General features: G+C 35.6%; 1 long non-coding RNA gene across 1 annotated transcript in view; it reads right to left on the bottom strand.

The window, feature by feature from the left end:
* Positions 1 to 1,594: 1,594 nt before the first annotated feature.
* LOC140505793 (uncharacterized) overlaps positions 1,595 to 20,768 on the bottom strand; it is a 265,621-nt gene continuing 246,447 nt past the window's right edge. The window contains exon 3 of the long non-coding RNA XR_011967667.1: positions 1,595 to 3,171. This is a non-coding gene — a long non-coding RNA (uncharacterized lncRNA). The remainder of the gene's footprint in view (positions 3,172 to 20,768) is intronic.

Below are 20,768 nucleotides of genomic sequence, written 5' to 3' on the forward strand. Positions count from 1 at the left end.
GGGAAAATGCATTAATAAATTGTCTTATGATTTGTCTCACTAACTTTCCAAACCAGAAAAAAAAAGGGTAGCAATCTTGATCCTTTAGAAAAAAATAAAAGTAAAGATAGACCTAATTTAAAAAGATAAGGAAGGAAACAATATCTTGCTAAATGTTACCATAGGCAATAAATTAATATTGATACAAAACATTTATGCACCAAGTGGAGTATCATCCAAATTCTTAAAGAAAAAGTTAAGTAAGTTACAAGAAGAAATAGATAGTAAAAAAAATATACTAATAGGGGATCTGAACTGTTCCCTCTCAGAACTTGATAAATCCAACCAAAAATAAACAAGAAAGAAACTAAGGATGTGAATAAAGTATTAGAAAAGTTAGATAAGACAGTCCTTTGGAGAAAACTGAATGGGAACAGAAAGGAATATACATATTTAAGCAGTATATGGTACCTACACAAAAATTAACTGTGCATTAGGGCATAGAACCCTCAAAATCAAATGTAGAAAAGCAGAAATATTAAATGTAGTCTTTTCAGATTATAATGCAATAAAAATTACATTCAATAAAGGGCACTGAAAAGATAGATTAAAAATTAAATGGAAACTAAATAATCTAATCCTAAAGTATAAGTGAGTCAAAGAACAAATGATTTAATTATATAATTCATTATATAATTTCATTAAAGAGAATAACAACAATGGGACAACATCCCAAAATTTATGGGATGCAGAAAGAGCATTACTTAGAGGAAAATCTATTTTTCTAAATTCTTATAGCAACAAAATAGAAAAAGAACATATCAACAAAGTGGGCATGCAACTAAGGAAACTAGAAAAAAAGGACAAATTAAAAATCCCCAATTGAGCACCAAATCGAAAATCAAAGGTAAGATTGATGAAATTGAAGTTTAAAAAACTATTGAGCTAACCAATAAAATTAGAAGCTGGATTTATGAAAAAAAGTAATAAGATAGATAAGCCCTTAGTTAATTTGATTTTTAAAGAAGAAAGAAGAAAGCCAAATATCTAGTATCAAAGATGAAAAGTGAAAAATAACCACCAATGAAGAAAAAATTAAAATAATCATAGGAAATATTTTGTCCAATTATATGCCAATAAATCTGACAATCTGAGTGAAATTGATGAATATTTGCAAATATATAAATTACCTAGATTAACAAATAAGGAAACAGAATGCCTAAATAGACACTCGAAATACTCATCTTAGAAAAAAAAATTGAATAAGCCATTAATGAATTACCTAAAAAAAAAAAAAAAACCCAGTGTCAGATGGGTGCACAAGTGAATTCTACCAAACAATTAAGGAATAACTAATTCCAATACCAGATAAACTCTTTGGAAAAATAGGTGGAGAAGGAATTCTACCACACTCCTTTTATGACACCTTTGTTGTTACCTAAACCAAGAAGAGCTAAAGCAAAGAAAGAAAATGATAGACCATTTCCCCTAATGAATATGGATGCAAACATTTTTTTAAATTATTTTTTAATGTTTAACAATCACTGCCATACAATTGAGATTTTATCCCCCCCACACCTACCCCCCACTACTCCCCTCCCTCCCCACGACTGCATACAATTCTGTATAGGTTCTATATATACTTTCCTATTGAGTACATTTTCACTATAGTCATGCTATGTAGTTGGACCAAAATAAATGGAAGAAATCATATAACAAATCAAAACATGATACACAAAAACATACACATACTCAAACATGATCTGCTACATTCTGCGAATGACTTCCATATTTCTTTCTCTGAGTGTGGAAGGCATTTTGCCTTAGAGAACCACCACTGGGATTTTTTTTTTTTAAGAAGTTCTTGCGTTATTACGAAATTCCAAGTCTACCAGAAAAAACTCTCGCACACTGTGGTCATTGCTGTGCACAAAGTTCTCCTGGTTCTGCTCCTTTCACTCAGCGGATGCAAACATTTTGAACAAAATGCTAGCAAGGTGATTACAAGATTATATCACAAGGATTATATACTCTGACCAGGTGGAATTTATACCAGGAATGCAGGTTGAAAAACTATCAATCTAAATGACCATATCAAATACAAAACTAACTGAAATCACATGATTATCTCAATAGATGGTGAAAAAGCTTTTGACAGAATACACCTCCCATTCCTTTAAAAAACATTAGAGAGCACAGGAATAAAGGGAACATTCCTTATTTTTTCTATAACCTTTGATGTCATTACAGTTCAGGGGAACAATTGTATCCTTCCACTCTATTAAAATGTAAATACTTCATCCTCATATACTCCTTTCTGATTGCTCAGTTGTATCTTATGCTTCTCTTGGTTCAAGTGTTTCTATTTTCAGTTTTATACTTAGCTCTCATCTTTTCAACAGAAATTCTTGGAAGTTCTCTACTTCATTAATGGGCTATTAAAAAGATTTTACTCTGCTCTGTCAAATAAATTATTTTTAGTTATAGGGCTATATTGTTCTTTTCTGAAATGACAATCAAAATTTACTACATTACAGTGGTAGTAAGTCTGAAATTTTTTAAGCACCATATTAAGACTGATAATCTAATTGGCAAAACAACATATTAACAACTATGTACAAAAAAGACATATATGGTACGAATCAGAGATAATAAGAGGAAGGCACTAACATAGAGATCTGGAAAAGTTCCTTGAAGAAGTTTTTTTTTCTCCAGTCACACATTTTATCTGAGACTAGAAAGTATCCAAAGAAATCCTGTAAACAGAGATGAGGAGGGAAAGACTTCTTGGTATTGGAGATAGCCAGTGCAAATGACTAGAGTCAGTAGATGAAATATCTTGTTCAAGGAATGATAAGGAGGCAAATGTTACTGATTCTCAGTGTACATGGAGGAATGTAGTTGCAAAGAATAATATTGGAAAGGTAGGTGGGATTCAAGTTATAAAGTGCTTTGGATATCAAACAGAAGATTTCATATCTGATCCTGGAGGGATCCACTGGAGTTTATTGAATGGATGGGAGCAGAGGCATCCTGATATCATCAGAATTGTGTTTTAGGAAAATCATTTTGATAGCTGAGTGAAGATGGACTGGAGTGGAGAGAGCCTTCAGGGAGCGAGACCAACAAACAGGCTATTTCAGTAGTCCAGGCTTGAGGCAATGATGACCTGCATCAATGTAGTGGCAGTTTCTGAGGAGAAAAGCAGGCATACGTGAGAGATATTATAAAGGTAAACTCCACAGGTCTTGGCAACAGATTGGATATGGTGGTGGGATCGGGGTTAGAGAGAATGAGGAATCAAGGATGACATTCCTAGGTTGTGAATCTGGGTGACTTGGAGTATGGCAGTACCCTTAACAGTAATAAGGAAGTATAACGAAGCGAAGGATTTCTCTGTGTGTGTGTGTGTGTGTGTGTCTGTGTGTGTCTGTGTGTGTGTCTGTGTGTGTGGTGGATAATGACTTCACTTTGGGACATACTAAATAAAAGATGACTATGAGACATTCAGTTTGATAGGGCCAATAGGGAGTTGGATATTCAAGTGCAGAGGTTGGAAGAGGTGTTAGGGCTGAATAAGTATATATGAGAATCATGACATAGATAAACTTAAATACATAGGCGCTGATGAGATCATCAAGTCAAGTAGTATAAAGGGAAAAGAGAAGAGAAGAGAAGAGGGCGCAAGACAGAGCTTTGGAGACCATCCACAACAGCAGGAATGCTGTTGGAGCCTGAGTAGAGAGGTTTCCTCTGAAAGCTCTGGAGTTTGGCTATATCATTTCTTGGAGTTTTAATTTTGTGGTATAATGTATTTGTGGTGGAGTATGCCCTAGATTTCTAGGCAAAGAATATTATTACTTTTATACTTTTCTTATCATGCAGTTGCATTAAATGTCTTTGCCTTGAAATAACTAAGCCCTCCAGCTGATTATTTAGGAAAAAAATACTTGAGAGAAGTGATGGGAGGTGTGGAGACAAGCACTATAAACTATGATTTTGAGGGCATTTGGACCCACAGTCTTTAACTCCTGAAAGTTTTATCTTGGGTACATATTCCAAGAAGTTAGGAGATGCTCCATGTTGCTACCCTTTCCTCTTTTCCTTCTTCCATTCTTCATGTTTGTGATATAGAAACATGTTCTGGATCTTCATAGTCAGCATTATTTTTATTAGAAACACAATTCTTTAGGAGTGTATTCCTCCCAGAGAATAAAAAGCTTGTCCATTTTTAAAAGACTAAAATATATGATCATCTCGTTTAAGCCAGTTAACAAATAAAATGCTTTTTAGAAATGTACTTTTCTGATGAACAGAAAGTGAAACATGAATATGAATCACAAAGGCAACCAAAGTAGTAGTAGCAGTAATAACTGACAGTTATATAGGGACAGGGATAATGATTGGCATTGGGTATTGTGATTTCAGTGGCAGCTGGTTAGCACAGCAGATAGACTGCTCAGTTTGAAGTAGGAAATTAATTGTAATCAAATTTGGCCTTAGATGCTAGTTACATGAACATAGGCAAGTCACTTAATCTGTCTACCTCAGCTTCCTCAGCTGTAATAGACAGACAGACAGACAGACAGACAGACAGACAGACAGACAGACAGACAGATAGATAGATAGATAGATAGATAGATAGATAGATAGAGGTATATCGAATATATGTGGAATATATATGGAGTACGTATATATATTGAATACATATATGGAATATATATAGATGAAATATGTGTATACACACACATATACACACACCACATATATATATATATATATATATATATAAAACATATATATATCAGTACCTAAGATAATATTTATAAAGTGCTTAGGACAACGCCTGGCACATAGTAGGCATTTAATAAATTCTTGTTTCCTTCATTCATTCACAGAGAACCCACAGGTTGAAGAAATTCTCTACCAATGTAAATCATCACCTACTCTGCAACTTAGAATTTTAGAAAATTTCCTTGGGCACTGAGAGCTTCAATGAGTCACCCTCAGTCCCATGGCAGGTATGTGTTATAGAGAAGACTTCAACTCAGTCCTTCCTGGTTCTGAAGCTAACTTCCATCTACTACTCCATACCTCTTTGACATGTAGATTGTACTTTTTTAATTTGCCAGGTGCTTTATATATGAAACACTTCAGCTTTTAGAGTTCCAGGTAACTCTATTTCTGAGTTGCAGACCAATTGCCAATCTGCCTTGGCATATTAAAATCCAATAGGGAGACATTTACCATATATAAATAACTATGATTTGAGAGTTTTTAAAGTGCACAAAAGACTCCCCCAGGAGAGCTCTTGAGAGCAATAGATCATTTTCAACTGGAGTAATTGGGAAAGTTTCTTGAGAGGGGCAGTATTTAACTGAGGCTTGATGAACAGGTAGATTTCAATGGGTAGAGATGAAAGAGAAAGCATTGCAGGAATGGAGACTAGTATCAGCAAAAACTTGGAGAAAAGCAAATGATGTGTTTGTAGCGTGGCAAATAGTTTTGTACGGATTAAATATCTGAAAGGAATTTGTTGAAGATAAAATGAGAAGTTTAAGTTGGAAGCTTTGAATACTGAGTCAAGAAGTTTGGACTTTACCCTCTATACTGTGGGGATCCCTTGACAGTGCTTGAGCAGGAGCGTAAAATGTCCAGGCTTATGCATTGGGCATACTGATCTGGCCATGGTATGCAGAATAGAGATGTTGTTTCAGTTTTTCTACTTGTATACCCAGGATCTATAGCATCGTCCCCAATACATAGAATATACTTAATAAAAACTTGTCGATTGTTCTGTCAAAGAAAGGATTATCCAGAAATGAAGGGGCCAGTAAATATACTACTGCGAGACTGTACATCAGACATAATGATGATATGTACTAGCATTATAGAAGTGAGAACTGAAAGGACCAACATAACAGGTATGGCAAGCAATACTATTACCTATTAACCCACCCTGATCTCTCTTTTTTCCTTTGTCTCTTTTTTTCTTTTAAATTTTCTTTTTTATTATGAACATGACAAACATTAGCCATCACAATACAAAGAAGAGAAAAGAAGGATAGTCTATGAAACAATGAACTTCTATTATGTATAATTAGCTGAGTTTTTAAATTAAATTGTAGGTAATAATAACAAGTATGCACTTCTCTTCGGTGTCCCCCTCTGAACTTTATTCTGCCCTTTTGTACATTTTTTAATGTTTCATTAACACTTGCTTTCTACTTTTATTTCTGTGTCACACTAGCTACCATCTCATTTTCCCACAACCCCCCCCAAAAAAAATTAAACAGAAAACTTCCCATGTACCAAATCAGGGCAGTCAAGCCAAACAAGTTCACATACTAACCATTCCTGAAAATATGTCATACTCCGTACTTCTAGTCCATCGTTCTTTCTGCCAAGGGATGAGACATATGCTTCATATCCTCTAAAGTCATGATTGCTCGCTGAATTATTAATCTGATTTCAATAGTGTTTTCTTTTATGTTCTGCTTACTTTACTCTGTATTTTTATAATTCTTCTCAACTTTCTCTTAATCTATCCCTTTGTTTTTCCTTAAGGCACAATAATATTTTGCTAAATTCATATGTCATAATTTATTCAGACATTCCTCAGTTGATGGGTATTAGTTCTTGGACACAATAAAAATGCTGCAATAAATACTTTGTTCATATGAGCCTTTGTCCTCTTTGGGGTATACGTTACATGGTGCTGTTTCTGGATCAAAGTGTATAAATAGTATAGTGACTTTGGGAATCTAGTGCAAAACATTTTCTACATTGGCTGGGTCTCTGAACTTTTCCACCAAAAGTGCATTAGCGTGTCCATTCTCCCCTGGTACCTCCGACAAGTCTTTGATTCTTTTCAGTACTACTTTAAAACTGACTGTGGTATGGAAACAGGTAAATACTAATATCCCTTTCCATTTTCTTTATCCAGTCTAGCAGTCTACCTCATGCTGGGAAACACCACCATGCTAATGACGACAACATACGTTGACTTTCTTAGCATTTCCCCAGTAGTTATCCACTTGCTTTTTTCCTGATTTCAAACAGTAGCTTTTTTCATACTGTACCAATTATCCTCTCTCTCTCTCTCTCTCTCTCTCTCTCTCTCTCTCTCTCTCTCTCTCTCTCTTTCTCTCTCTCTCCCTCTCTTGCCTCTGAAGAATTGGTTTTCCATTCCCAGTTATTTTCTATTTGTGACAACTTTTCTGTTTGGGTCACTTTGCTTATTTTGGTACCTTTTTGACCCAGGTTCCTCTGCCTTAGAGCATCCTCAGCTTCACAGATGTTTAAGACATGTTTAAATTCTCTTCCATTTGAAGGCAATTTTGTTTTGCTGTTCTTTGAAAAGTGCAAAACAGGCCATCAGTTTAGAAACACATGTTATGCAAACAAAACTTCATAGTTGTGCTTTGCAGGTACCACAAAAGTCATTCTGGTAAGTGTATTATCAAACTCCTGTACCTACTCCCCCGATAACCACTTATATATGCCAATATATATGAAATTAAGGGCAGTATTAAATACTAAAAAAATTCAAGGAAGGATCAGCATAAAATGAGTTAAATGTCATATTCTTCAGTTTTGTTTCAGTGTATATGTTGTGAAATGTTCATGATCCTCTATTATTCTTGTCTCTACACAGTAGTTAAATTGTCTGTCAGCCACAGAATATTTTCATATGTTGATGAGGATTACTAATTGGATCACATGATTCATGCACAAAATAGTTAAGCCAAAGTGTGGCTAATGAGCAGTCTTTCCTATATTTTATGTATCTCAAAAAGTATCTTTTGTAGGATCCACATGTACAAAAATATTTATAGCAACTCTTTTTGTGGTGGCCAAGAACTGGAAATCGAGGGAATGCCCATCAGTTGAGGAATGGCTGAACAAGTTGTGGTATATTAGTATTGGGCCATAAGAAATGATGAACAGGCGGACTTCATAAAAACCTGGAAAAACTTATATGAACTGATGATGAGTGAAATGAGCAGAACCAGGAGAATATTGTACACAGTAACACCCACAGTGTGAGAGAACTCTTTCTGATAGACTCAGCCCTTCAGAGCAATGCAAGGACCTAAAACATTTCCAAAGGACTTGAAGCAAAATGCTATCCACATCCAGAAAAAGAACTATGGAATCAGAACAAGATTCCGAATGAATCAAACTATTTTATCTTTTGCTATACTTTGTTTTGTTTTGGTTTTTCTCATGGTTTCTCCCATTCATTTTAATTTTTCTATGCCACATGACTAATGTGAAAATGTGTTTAATAAGAATCCATGTAAGATTGCTTGCTCTCTTAGGGAGAGAGGCAGGAGAGAGGGGGAGAAAATTTAAAACATATGGAAGTGATTGTTGAAAACTGAAAACAAATAAATTAACAAAAAATATCTTTTGTAAACACAATAATTATGACATATTTGAAGCTCAGACAAGACAAACATAAGAGGCAAACAGATAAGCAAAACAGAAGAGCAAACAGCAAAGGAGTCCATCAGGTATTCTGGTCATGGCTTCTACAGCAAGTAAACATATTTTGTCCAGAGATTGCTTAAGGATTTTGGGTAAAGCTTGGTTAAGCAATGAAAACTCTAATTAATCGTTAAACAGTGTATGCCTCTATGTCTGTCATCCAAGAACCAGCCTAAGCTCAAAAAGATTCATTAACAGAGAGTGTGCTACTTTCGATGATTTTTTTTTTCTCTTTAGCAGTTCAGTAAACTACCTATTAGTGCTCCAAAGGGTGACTATCTTTATAAATGGAAAAAATACTCACCCTAATGAAAACATATCCTGGGCATCTCAAAGAAACCACCAAACATTGAGACCTGAGCAACTAAGAATCGTAGACAGTTTTACAAAGGGTGACTCAAAAGTCTCGGTGAAGTTTTTCAAGCTTTGATAGTTTGGATACATTAAAACTCCACTAAACTTTTGGGACACCCTGTATATTAAGATGTGGAAACAAAAGCTATGGCAAAAAGATTCCAATGCAATTAATCAAGTCTTCAGAGATGTACAAAAAAAACCTTTATTTCCTCTTGAAATCAGGAAGGAATAAAAAATCAAGTCAACACACATTTATTAAACACTTTCTATGTGACAGGTGCTGTGCTAAGTGCTGGGCATAGAAAGAAAAAAGCCAAAAATAGTTCCTGATCCAGAGAGGCTCACAGTCAAATGACAAAATAATAATTTAAAGTTTGCAAACTGTTTTATATATATTACCTTGTCTCATATTTGCAATAACTCTGTGAGATGTGATAACTGAGGACATTGTTCCTATGACCTATAAGGTCTGTGTCACATTTGTCTTCTAGCCAAAAATGTTCATCAACTATGTATTAAATGCAAGATGATTACCTTCCTTGAGGAAGTAAAAGTGCTTGAGAAACCTCTCTACAGCATGGCACCTTTTTGTGTCATGGACCACCCCTTGGCAGTCTGGGAAGGCTATAGACCCCTAATCAGAATTTTTTAAAATATATTTTTAATTTATTAAATATTTTCCCAATTACATTTTTTAAAATTAACATTCATTTTTTTTTTATTTTGAGTTCCAGATTCTTTCCCTACCTTCTCTCCCCCTCACACACCTTGAGAAGGCAAGCAAAATGATACTTATTATACAAGTGAAGTCATGCAAAACACATTTCCATATTAGTCATGTTGCAAGAGAAACTCAAAAAAGCAAGAAAAATAAAGTGAAAAAGTATGCTTCAATCATCACTCAGTTCATAATTTCTTTCTCTAGAGGTAGATAACACTTTTCAGAATGTTTTTAAATGGGTAAAATAAAATACATTTCAGTTAAGTGTATTTCAATTTTAAAATTATTTAAAATAGTTGCTATGCATTAGAAAAATAGTTTTAGTTCTTCCAGAATAAGTTATAATAGACTATCATTGTTAATATTATAAAGCATGAAAATCATGAAAATAGAGAAATTAAGAAAAGACTAGGTATTAGTTACTTAAGGTACAAAACAATTGAAGCTTTTTCTTCTTTATAAAACACATACACATGTGCATAATACACATATGTATATATTTTACGTATGAAAGAAGAAGAAAATATAATGTCATTAAAAAGATCAAGTATTAGAGCAAAGGAAAAACTGAATGGAAATTAATCTAAACTTTAATAGAATAATAGCCAAAAATAAACAAAAAGCCCAACATGTCCCACTTATGAGTAGAAAATGAGAATTTCAAATATTTAAATCAAGTATAATTTTTGGCTGTAGATTAGCTTCCGAACTAAAATCAATATCTCCAATTATGCTAGCAATCAGAAATGGCAGGGTTCCACAAAATTTCACAATATAATGGAGGAAATCAGAATAAGATCTATTGGGCTTCTGAATAGTCTACACGTACACAGGTGTGCCTGTCTCCCATGGCATCTGGTATTTTCTTTAAGAAGAAAGAAATAAAATACAGTATTGTGAAGATTCATTCATGGTTGACTTAGGACATTTTATGAGAAATAAGAAGGGCATGTTTAAATTACTTATAAGAGAATGTGTCCTAAAGGCAAGGGCAATTTAATAGTGGAACAGTCTCCAAAAGAGGTCACTGAAGAAACATCAATAAGACATTCAAAAAGAGATTAAATATGATTCTAAAGGGACTAGTGTTACTGTCTGGCAATAACGTTCATTAGGTGAAGAGGGCTGAAGACAGTGACCTATCCTGTTCCTTGTAGCCCCAGTGTCTCTATGATTCTAGTAAAATAATCATAAGAGCAAACAGAAGCAAGGTGCACATTAAAGGGAAAACCCACCATAAGAGTTTAAATATAAAAGAAGATGACTGAGCTGACCTAGAGCAATTAGAGTCATTGTCCAAATTCACAGGTGACGTGGTAGCCCTGAGGGAAATGATGCTTTCTTAGTAAGGACAGCCTCATATGGCAACATCAAAACTCAACTTTTGCTGAAGCGGGTTTAGCTCTTCAGATAAAGTATAATCAATCATGTAATCACTTAGTGTAGGTCTTCTCATATTAAAATTGAAGAAAAAGAGGTCAGGAACAATTCAACTCAGTCAAATTTACTAATAGCCCAAGCTATTCCTTATACACTAACACACAGCCTCCCACCTTTGAGGGCTTGTTCAAGCCATCTTCCATACCTGGAATGCATTTCTCCCTTCTCTCCACCTCTTAGGATTTTCATTTTCTATGAAGACTGTTCAGGAGCCACTTCCTCCACAAATCTTTCCCTCGTCCCCATATCTATGGCATAGATAATTCTTTCTCTTTCAATTTACTTTGTATTACACACACACATATATATAATTGTTCTATGTGACCCCCTCGCCAACCCATTGATCCTCTATTAAAATGGAATCATCTTGACAAAGTGTGTTTTGTCTTGGGATCCCCTGAATCCAGTGCATGTAGACCTTTAATAAATGCTAATTAAATTTAATTACTTGAAGTCACAAAACAAATTAGTGGCAGAAACAAGATGAGAATCTTGATCTTTCAACAATTTTTAAAAATTATTAAGCACCTACTGTTGTGAATGGACTGAACTCATTAATCTATAAACTAAACTTGCAGAAATATGCTATCAGAGGACATGGCCAATAAGGAAATGTAATTGGCTTGATAATGCACATTTTTTATAATGGTTATATTTTTCTTGTTTTTTTCAGTGATAGGGGAGAAATGTTGGGGGAAGAAAAATAATTCTTGTCAGTAAAAAGAAAATATATCATTTAATAAAAAAAAGATACATTCAGTCAGGAGAAGGAAAAAAAAAGAAAACTGAAGAACAAGGTTGCTTTAGGAGGTCTTTGAATGCCAAACAGAAAATGTTATATTTGATCTCAGAGGTGATAGGGAACCACTGAATTTATTGAATGGGGAGAGGGATGACATGATCAGACCTACACTCTAGGCAGATTGCATTGACAGCTGAGTGGTAGATGGAGTAGAGTAGGGAGAGGCTTATGTCAGAGAGACTAACTAGCAAGCTATTGCTGTGGTCCATGCATGAGATGATGAGGGTCTATATTAATAAGGTGGTGACAGTGGCAGTGGAGAGATGAGGGCATATATGAGGGATATTATGAAGATAAACTGAAAAGGCCTTGGATTTGGGAGTGAGCAAGAGTAAAGGATCAAGGATGACAGCTAAATTATGAGCCTTGGTAATTGGGAAGATAGTCAACCTCAACAGTAATATTTTGAGGTAATAGATTACCTCAACAATAATAGAGAAGCTAAGAAAAGAGGGAAGTTTGGAGTGGAGCACAAGTGCAGTTTTAGAGGGGTTGAGTTTAAGATGTCTATAGGATATCCAGTTCAAAGTGTCCAAGAGGCAGCTAGAGATTTGAAACTGGGGTCAGCAGAGGGGTTAGAGCTAGATAAGTAAATTGGGAATAATCAGCATAGCTATGACAATTGAATCCATGGGAGGTGATGAAATCACTAAGTGATATGGTATAGAGGAAAAAGAGAATTAGGACCTAGAACCAAGCCAGGTGGACAAAGGAGACTGATAAGGAGGAAAACCTAGAGAGAAGGGAGTGATCAACACTGTCAGACTGCCGAGATGTCAGAAAGGAGGAGGACTAGAGTCTGAAGGCAGATTGAAGCATACTATTTTCTTTTTGGTTTGTTTTTTTCTCCCTCATGGTTTTCCCCTTTTGTTTTGATTCTTCTTTCATAACATGACTAATCTGGAAATATGTCTAATATGATTGTACACATATGGTTTATATTACATTGCATGCCATCTTGCAGAGGGGGTAGGGAAAGGAGGCAGGGAAATTTAGAACTCAAAATCTCATAAAACTAAAAATAAATAATTTGGTGAGGATTGAGTAAAAGCTATTACATTTGGCAATTAAGAGCTCATTAGTAACTTTGGACAGAGTAGTTTTGGTTGAACAATGAGTTTGGATACCAGACTGAAGAGAGTTAAAAAGAGAATGACAGGCAAGGAAGTAGAGTCACTTGCAGTCAGTTTTCTCAAGGAGTTTATCCACAAAAGGGCAGAAGAACGATGGATGGATCAAGTGAAAGTGCTTGAGAATGGTGGAGTCATGGGCATGTCTGTAGGAAGTAGGGAAGCAGTAAGTAGACAGGGAAAGATTGAAGATATTGATTTGACAAATAACTACTGTCAGTCTTCATAACAGCTAATAATGGGAAAATTCCTTTGGGCTTCAGAGCACAGACAACCCACGGAAAGTAAACAAAACCATGTTTTCCAGGCTAATATTTTGTCCATCAAGCAAACAGTCAATAGTCTTTGCCATTGCAATTAATATGCCAAGAAAGAGCAAGGATGCAGGCATGTAGCAAGGGGAGGGAACCTACAAGGTTGAGCCAGGTTGAGAGTCATTGTAGAGTGAGTTATCTTGGGAGCTGGTGAAGATGAGAAGTAATCCACCATTTACTGGTGTCATGAACTCTTCTGATGCTGGTGATCTGACAAATCATGTATTGACTTGCTGAGATAGATGAAGTAGAATCAGAATCAGTCAATAAACATTTATTACGTATCTACAATGTACCGGGCATTGTGCTAAGTGCTGCGGATACAAAGAGAGGTATAAAGCAATCCTTGTCCTCAAGGAGGTCATCATTTAATAGAGGAAGAAAACTTGCAAAAATAAGCTGAAAAGGAGGGGGAGATTATCCAAAATAGAGACGTGATGAATAATACAGGCAAAATGGGAAATGATCTGAGGAAATAAAGGTTTCAAACTTGATTTCATTTTGTAGAATGAAGAGTTTCTGAAGATAATAAATTACAAGAAAGTAACTGGATGGAAAATGATGAGGTGAATTCCCAGAGTGCCCTCCTCAAACTGAGGATCTTGGAGGAGCTCCCAGATGTTTTCCCATTGATTTTGCGTGAATAGTAGAAACACTAAAGTTCTTCTGTAATGTGAAAACTGACATTATATTCTCAAAATTTCTACCAGCATGGTTTTGCCTGTGGGCAAAGTGATGTCTATCATTCACAGACCAATCTACTTAGATTCAACAGGGCTCACCAAAGGGTCTTATTCTTGGTGATGAACTTTTCTGTGGTAGCAACTCTCACATGGGTTGCAAAACCTTAGAGGACTTGCTATGTTTTCCCTTTCTCACCACAATTCTAGACCTTGTATTATATATATATATATATATATATATATATATATATATATATATATACATATATATATATATATATATATATATATATATATATATATATATATATTATATATATCTAGTCCCTTCCCCACTCAACCTAGAATCTAAATTCCTTAAATGCGGCTTTTTTTTCCATTTTTGTTTTGAGCTTCATGCACATGTTCTTGCACATAGTAAGAAATTCTCTTTCACTGAAGAAAAATTCAGAATTTTACTTTTGAGGATCATCTCAGGATTCATATTTCATGTGATGATTTCTGCCATGCCTATGAATATTTGTGGAATGTAATTGAATATCCATCCATATAAAAACATAAATGCTTCACATTTTGAAATATTTAAATGAGTAGAGCTTAGCAAAGAATGATGTAGCTTAGTGTGAGGTCTATTCTCAGTGGCAACAACTGCTTCCAACTGATTACCTCTGGCCAATTCTGGTTTCTTTCTATTACCTGCAGATACACACATACACACACACACACACACACACACACACACTTCTTGTTTCAGGCCCTAAGGCACTGGAAACGACACAATTAGTACACCAGGAGACACACAAATGGTAGTTTAAGAAAACATTCACACATACACTTCAATAACAAAATTTCCCAAAATACAAAGTTTTCCATTATTATTTGAGCTATGGAAATACCCACTATTACCATTGTGCCATAAACTGCTCTATAAAAGCAGAGTACTCCTTCTGACTGGATGCAGCTGTGCTGCTCTTGGGTGTCTCCATCTCAATCCAATTTAATAAACATTTATTAAGCACTTGCTAGATACTAGGCACTGTGCTAAGCACTAGGGATACCATTAATAAAAGAAAGTCTTCACCCTCAAGCATTTACAATCTAATGGGGGCACAATATACAAAAGGAGACAGGAAAGAGATGGGATAGAATAGGGGGAACTTCTTGCCACAGGTGCAGAGGGAGCATCTTGTTCCGTGGAGTCAAAATTAGATAGAGCAGTAGATGCAGAGAGTCTAGTATCAGCCCTTTATAAAGAAAGGCATTGAAAGGAATTTATAGTCTTCTGCCCTCAAGTCATCCAATCAGAGGGAAGCAAAAGCTGAGAAAGGGGACTATTAATCTTGGTTTGTAGGTATGGTGATGAGATTAGAAGTGATGAGTTTAACTTGGAGGGGCATCTTGTCCCATGTAGTTTTAACCAGGCAAGTAGGCAGATGCCCCAATCATAGCTCCCTCTCAACTTTGCACCCATGCTAGTCAGTACTGCTGAGTGTGATTATTTTGTGGATACGGTTTTAACGAAGCATACAGTAGTTGTTTTAGATTCAGTTGCTATTGATTGAGCTAGGGCCAGTTTGAGATACTAATAAGTTTATCAACCTGTAGTTACAGAAAATATTCTTTTTGAGGGCATTATCTCTGATTAATATAGTTGAAATGTAGCATGCTCTACATAATTGCTTTGGTATAGTAATACATTATAGATTGATTTTCAAAGAGGATGTTGAGTTCAGCATAGTTCAAGAAAACATGTCTAAGAAATTTAAGTTTTCCCTGTACTTTCCATATGCTTTTCAGAAATACTCTTGGTGGTTTCTTTGATCATGTTATTTCAAGAGATTTGGAGTTTTTCTTAATTTGCATAAAAAACAAAGCACACATTGTTAGAAATCCCTAAATATGAACTGTGAATTGTTACACTTTAGTTGTAAAAGGTACACAAAGGCACCATTGATGCCAATTTATTGAAAATGGCTGAGGTTTAAAGAATCTCCCACTGGTGCCTTTGAGAACTGAACTCAAAATAGTAAAAAAAAAGTTGGTTGAAAATGAATTCAGGTTGACATCCAAGCTTTGAATGCTTAATACATACAAGTCCTGAAAGAAAATAGCATTGTAGGAAAATCAAAACAAAAATAGCTATTTAGAAAAAGATTCTTATTTAAAGAACAAATTATTTTGTTTTAAAAAATGATACTGTGAAAGTAGAACTTCATAATAATCAAGATGATTGATGCTCATTATACCTGTATTAACAAAGTGAAACTTGAGAAATGGGAGGCAACATGATGCAGTGGATAGGGTATTAGATTCGGGGTCAGAAAGACCTGGCTTTAGATACTAGAGGGGAGAGGCGCTGTATTACCTTGGGCAAATCATTTAACCTCTCCATTCCTCAGGTTCCTCACCTATGAAGTAAAAGGCTTGAACTTCATGGCTTCTACAACCCCTTTCAGCTCTAAATCTATAATCCTATGATTATTTTTTGTCTAAATGATGCCATTTGTCAATATTAACAGTACTGAAGGCTGTAATAAAGACTAAAAGTGAATTTCCATCAAATTTCTTTTTTAAAGATTTTGGGAGTCTTTTTAAAAGAATAAGGAAAAAGAAAAGTCAAGGGAAGAAGAAAAATAGGGTCAAGAAGGGAGAGAAAAGAGGTTATGGATCTGTGTACTCAATGTATAGAAAGCTTTGATCATCTTTCTTTTCTCTCAGAGGTGGGAATGGAGGAATTTGAAATCATCTCTTATTCCTTTGAGTTGCAGACCAGCTCAGACCATGTTGTAGACTTTCTGAGTCTCCCTTGGTCAGAACCTTATCCCAAGAAAAACCTTAGGAGGCTTTAAGTTTGCCCTGAGGTTTGTATGATGGGACCACTTGAGCTTAGAAGCCTGTTAGAAGCCATGGCATCGTTTCCCAAATGACAAGGAAATAAAGATTACACACTTATTTCCTTTTTTCCTCCTGCCTCATCACAGCTGAGACTCTTCTTTTTACTTACACTTTCCCAAGTAAAGAACATAAAGATGTTGCCAAATTCATGTTATAAAAGAACAGTGTAAGATTGTTAAGCAAAATAACAAGAGTACACTGACTTCGAGCATATTTGATTTTCCAAATTTGGCATTGTGTTAATGTCAAGGTTTGGGGTCCATTTATTCTGAAACCTGCATACACATGTATGCATACATACACTGTTTCTATCAATCATACATGAGCATAATGGCCTACTGATTCCTCTGTCCTCTCCCTCAAAGTACATATTTGTTTTATGGCCAGAGACGTGAAAAGTTCATTCATGTCAGAATGGGTTGGTAAGTATAAACACACTACTTCACTTAAGCAGAATGAGCAAAGATCCCTGGTGTGTAATCTGGAGACTGGCTCTCTACTGAGATAGCACAGGTTTTGTATGACTAGCTGCAGCTCACAACAACAACAAAAATGTAACCTTTAAATAGAAGCACCAAAATAATTTAAAACAGATTGGAGGGTTTACAGAGCTCCCCTAGTAAGCAGCTCATATTTCAGTTTCTCCCCTCTAGGGACTACCTATTTGGTGTTCAAAGTTCATCTCATAATACAGCTGCTTATGTTCACATTTTCTACAATGTGGTATGGCAGAAATGTCCATGAAATGAAATACAAAATAAAATATGAAGCATTTTTTAAAAATGGTTTCTCCAACAATAGATTAGCTGTTACTGAGCCAAGGGGAAATCATTTAAAGGCTTTTAAAAAAAGAAATCCTTTTTAAAAAAAGGAGAAAAGGGGGAGGAGGGGAAAAGATAGGGTAAATTTAAATCCTTTTAAAGTTTGCAAGTTTGCATTGGTATAAGGTTGGAGGAGGGGAAAGGACAGGACAGGAGAGGACAGGAAAGGAGAGGAAAGAAGAGCAGTAACACTTGAAGATTTGGGAGGAATTTAAACTTCAAAAGCAAGATCCTACAGGTTACATAACCCATTGTATTTTTTCTTTTATTAAAAAGATCTTGTAATTTACTTGGACATTTTTTCTCTACCAGTCAAAGATTGATAGCAACAAAAAGCACATAATTATGCTATTTTTTTATCAGTTTATCACTTTATTCCGTTCAATGTTGTATCTCCCATTATGGGAAACATAGATTTTGCACCTGGCTTTAGTCAAGAATGGGCTTTACAACAATATATTTTCACATTTTAATTAAAGGGAACAGTAATATTAGTTGTACAGGCTAAGGCTTCAAAGAGAGGAGGATGTACCCTGTTCAATATCTATATCTTCAGAGGAAAGATTCTTTGCTGACTGTATCAACATTTTGAGACCTATTTTTAACCAGCCTTGTTAACTGCACCTGCATAGCTTACAGGGATGCCTGCCTTCCATGTGCATAGTAAATAGGATTACAAGTTAGACAAAAGTAATCAGGGAGACTCACAGGAAAAAAAAAAAGCAGTTTGTGTATCTGAGAAGTATCGCTGTGATTCTCTTTGGCTATGCTCCCAGAAAATTCGTAAATATTCCTATATGACTTCTTTCTCTAGATTTTAAAATTATCCTCAAAAATCTTAAAATGCAAAGTGTTAGCACTCAAATTGCCAGTCCTAAGTTGCATGCACATTCCCTAATTGATCCAATATTCTTTGCTGGCTATTTAAAGGCCATGCATACTTCCTGATAGATATCCACTGGGGTTGGGGGCAGGGGGAATACACAACGATGATCTCTATCCAACCAGTACAACACCCTCTGCATGTCTCTCCCCAGTGCACTGAACAATGTCAGAGCTGACAGCCATGGCTTAGTGTAATGGGTCAATGATTTTTTTTTCCCTCTAGATCCAAGAGTAGACTCAACTCATGGGCTGGATATAGGATAGTATGTGGAAAAATTTTCTTCACCTTCCAAGCTTTAAGAAAATGCAGTTTGGGGTGTGGTTGTACATTGTAAAGACTTTGGCTGTATGTTTATAAATGGTTCTAAGCCTGTTCCTGTCCATTTTGTCCCAATAATAGTTGGTATGTGTAGACATAGTGCCCTGTGACCCCCTTTGCCGTTGGCTTCAATGTTCTGTGGATTTTATGGATCAAAATACTCTAAACCAAAGCTCAATAGCCCCCATCAATGTGTTTTAGACTAGTTGGCCACTTAGTTCACAACGAAGCATTTAATAATATTGCATAGTAAAATAACAACAGAATAGACTTTGAACTTATTCTTCCACAAATACAGATATACACATTGAATAGGAGCAAGAGAACTGGATAGGGATCATGTGCATCCAGATGCAGGGAAACCATATTACCAGAGCACACCAACTGAGAAACAACTCATGCTTGTAACATTGCAAAGCTATTAGTGTATTATGTTTTAAAATCATACCTCCCTCTGCTGGACCTGTTCCCAATCAGGCATGATATATGGCAGCTATGTTCATTGGGCATCTTGACTGCTTTCTAGCAGACAACAAGTTTCTGCTCCCTGGTCTGTTAATCAACTTTTTCAGTCATCTCCACTATCTGATGGAAGTGTGTTGTGGTTAACAAGCCTCTCTCTGGTATAGATTCTATATAGGGATATAAATACAGACAAAAACTCTACAATTCTTTTAGCTTTTGATTGTACCCCAGCTATAGTCCCTACCTCAGGTGAAATCTTTGGAGATAACTATCTCATTCTCCTCAGCACACTGACAGTAATGTGATTAATAAGGTTTCTACCAATAAGGGAAAGCCATTGATTATGAAGCTTTCTGAAACTTTAATTCAGCATTCTCACCAGAAGGTACAGAGGCTGAGGATCAGGTCCAGCCTTATCAACTCTAATTAGAGAAGTATCTGTCTTCTATTCATGAACATCTGTCTTCTACTGTTTCCCCTGCATCCTTCAATTCACCTGCCACTTAAATTAAGCTCAGAAATGTCATACTCATGTAGCTGAGGTAAATATGGCCAAGGTTACTTCCCCAAACAGAAAAGGAGCTAACCATTTTGAACACCCTCCTATTATTTTTTCTTTCTTAGGTAAACAACAGTGGCTGTTTTGAATAAGGAAGGCTAAAAAGCAGTAAACTTTTCTCTCTCTTCCCCTAACAACACATCATAGCCTATTCTTTCTAAGTATGGATGGCCTGTTACAGTTTATAAAACATTTTACATATAATATCTCATTTGATTCTTAAAACAACCTGTGAGGTAGAAATAAATCACTTTCTTTCAAATCCTGTGGTTTCATCTGTATACATATAATTCCCAGCGAGGAAAGGAAGTTTCTCTTATCAATACAAACTTGCAGCTGCTTGGAATCTTATGGCTTTAGAAAGCTGCTTGGGACACTGAAAGACTAACTCATTACGCAGGTCATACACAATATGTATTGGAGGCAAGCCTTGAATGTAAATCTTCCTAATTCCAAGTCTACCTCTATCCACAACACCATGCTACTTCCTAACTCACATTAATATAGGTTCTATGAAACCTATATTAATTAGTTCCCAACTCATATTTATATAGAACATTAGGGCTGGAATCAGAAAGAGATGAGTTCAAATCCAACCTCAGACACACACTAGATGTGTGTGATCCTAGGTAAAGCCCTTAACCTCTGTTTGCCTCATTCCATTGGAAAAGGAAATGGTAATATTTTGGTTAAGAAAACTCCATGGACAGTATGTCACAAAGACTCGCACATGACTGAGCAAAGTATTTTTCTCATGATCACCAATGACGTTGTACAGAGAGACTAATGTTGGCATTTTTATTTCCATTTTATAGTTGAGTAAACTGAGGCACAGAAAGGTTAATTGAATTGTCCAAAGGCACATATCTATTAAGTAGTATCCAGGAACCGAACCTGTGTCTTCT

The sequence above is a fragment of the Notamacropus eugenii genome, chromosome 5 (assembly GCF_028372415.1).
Source record: "Notamacropus eugenii isolate mMacEug1 chromosome 5, mMacEug1.pri_v2, whole genome shotgun sequence".
Lineage (NCBI taxonomy): Eukaryota > Metazoa > Chordata > Mammalia > Diprotodontia > Macropodidae > Notamacropus > Notamacropus eugenii.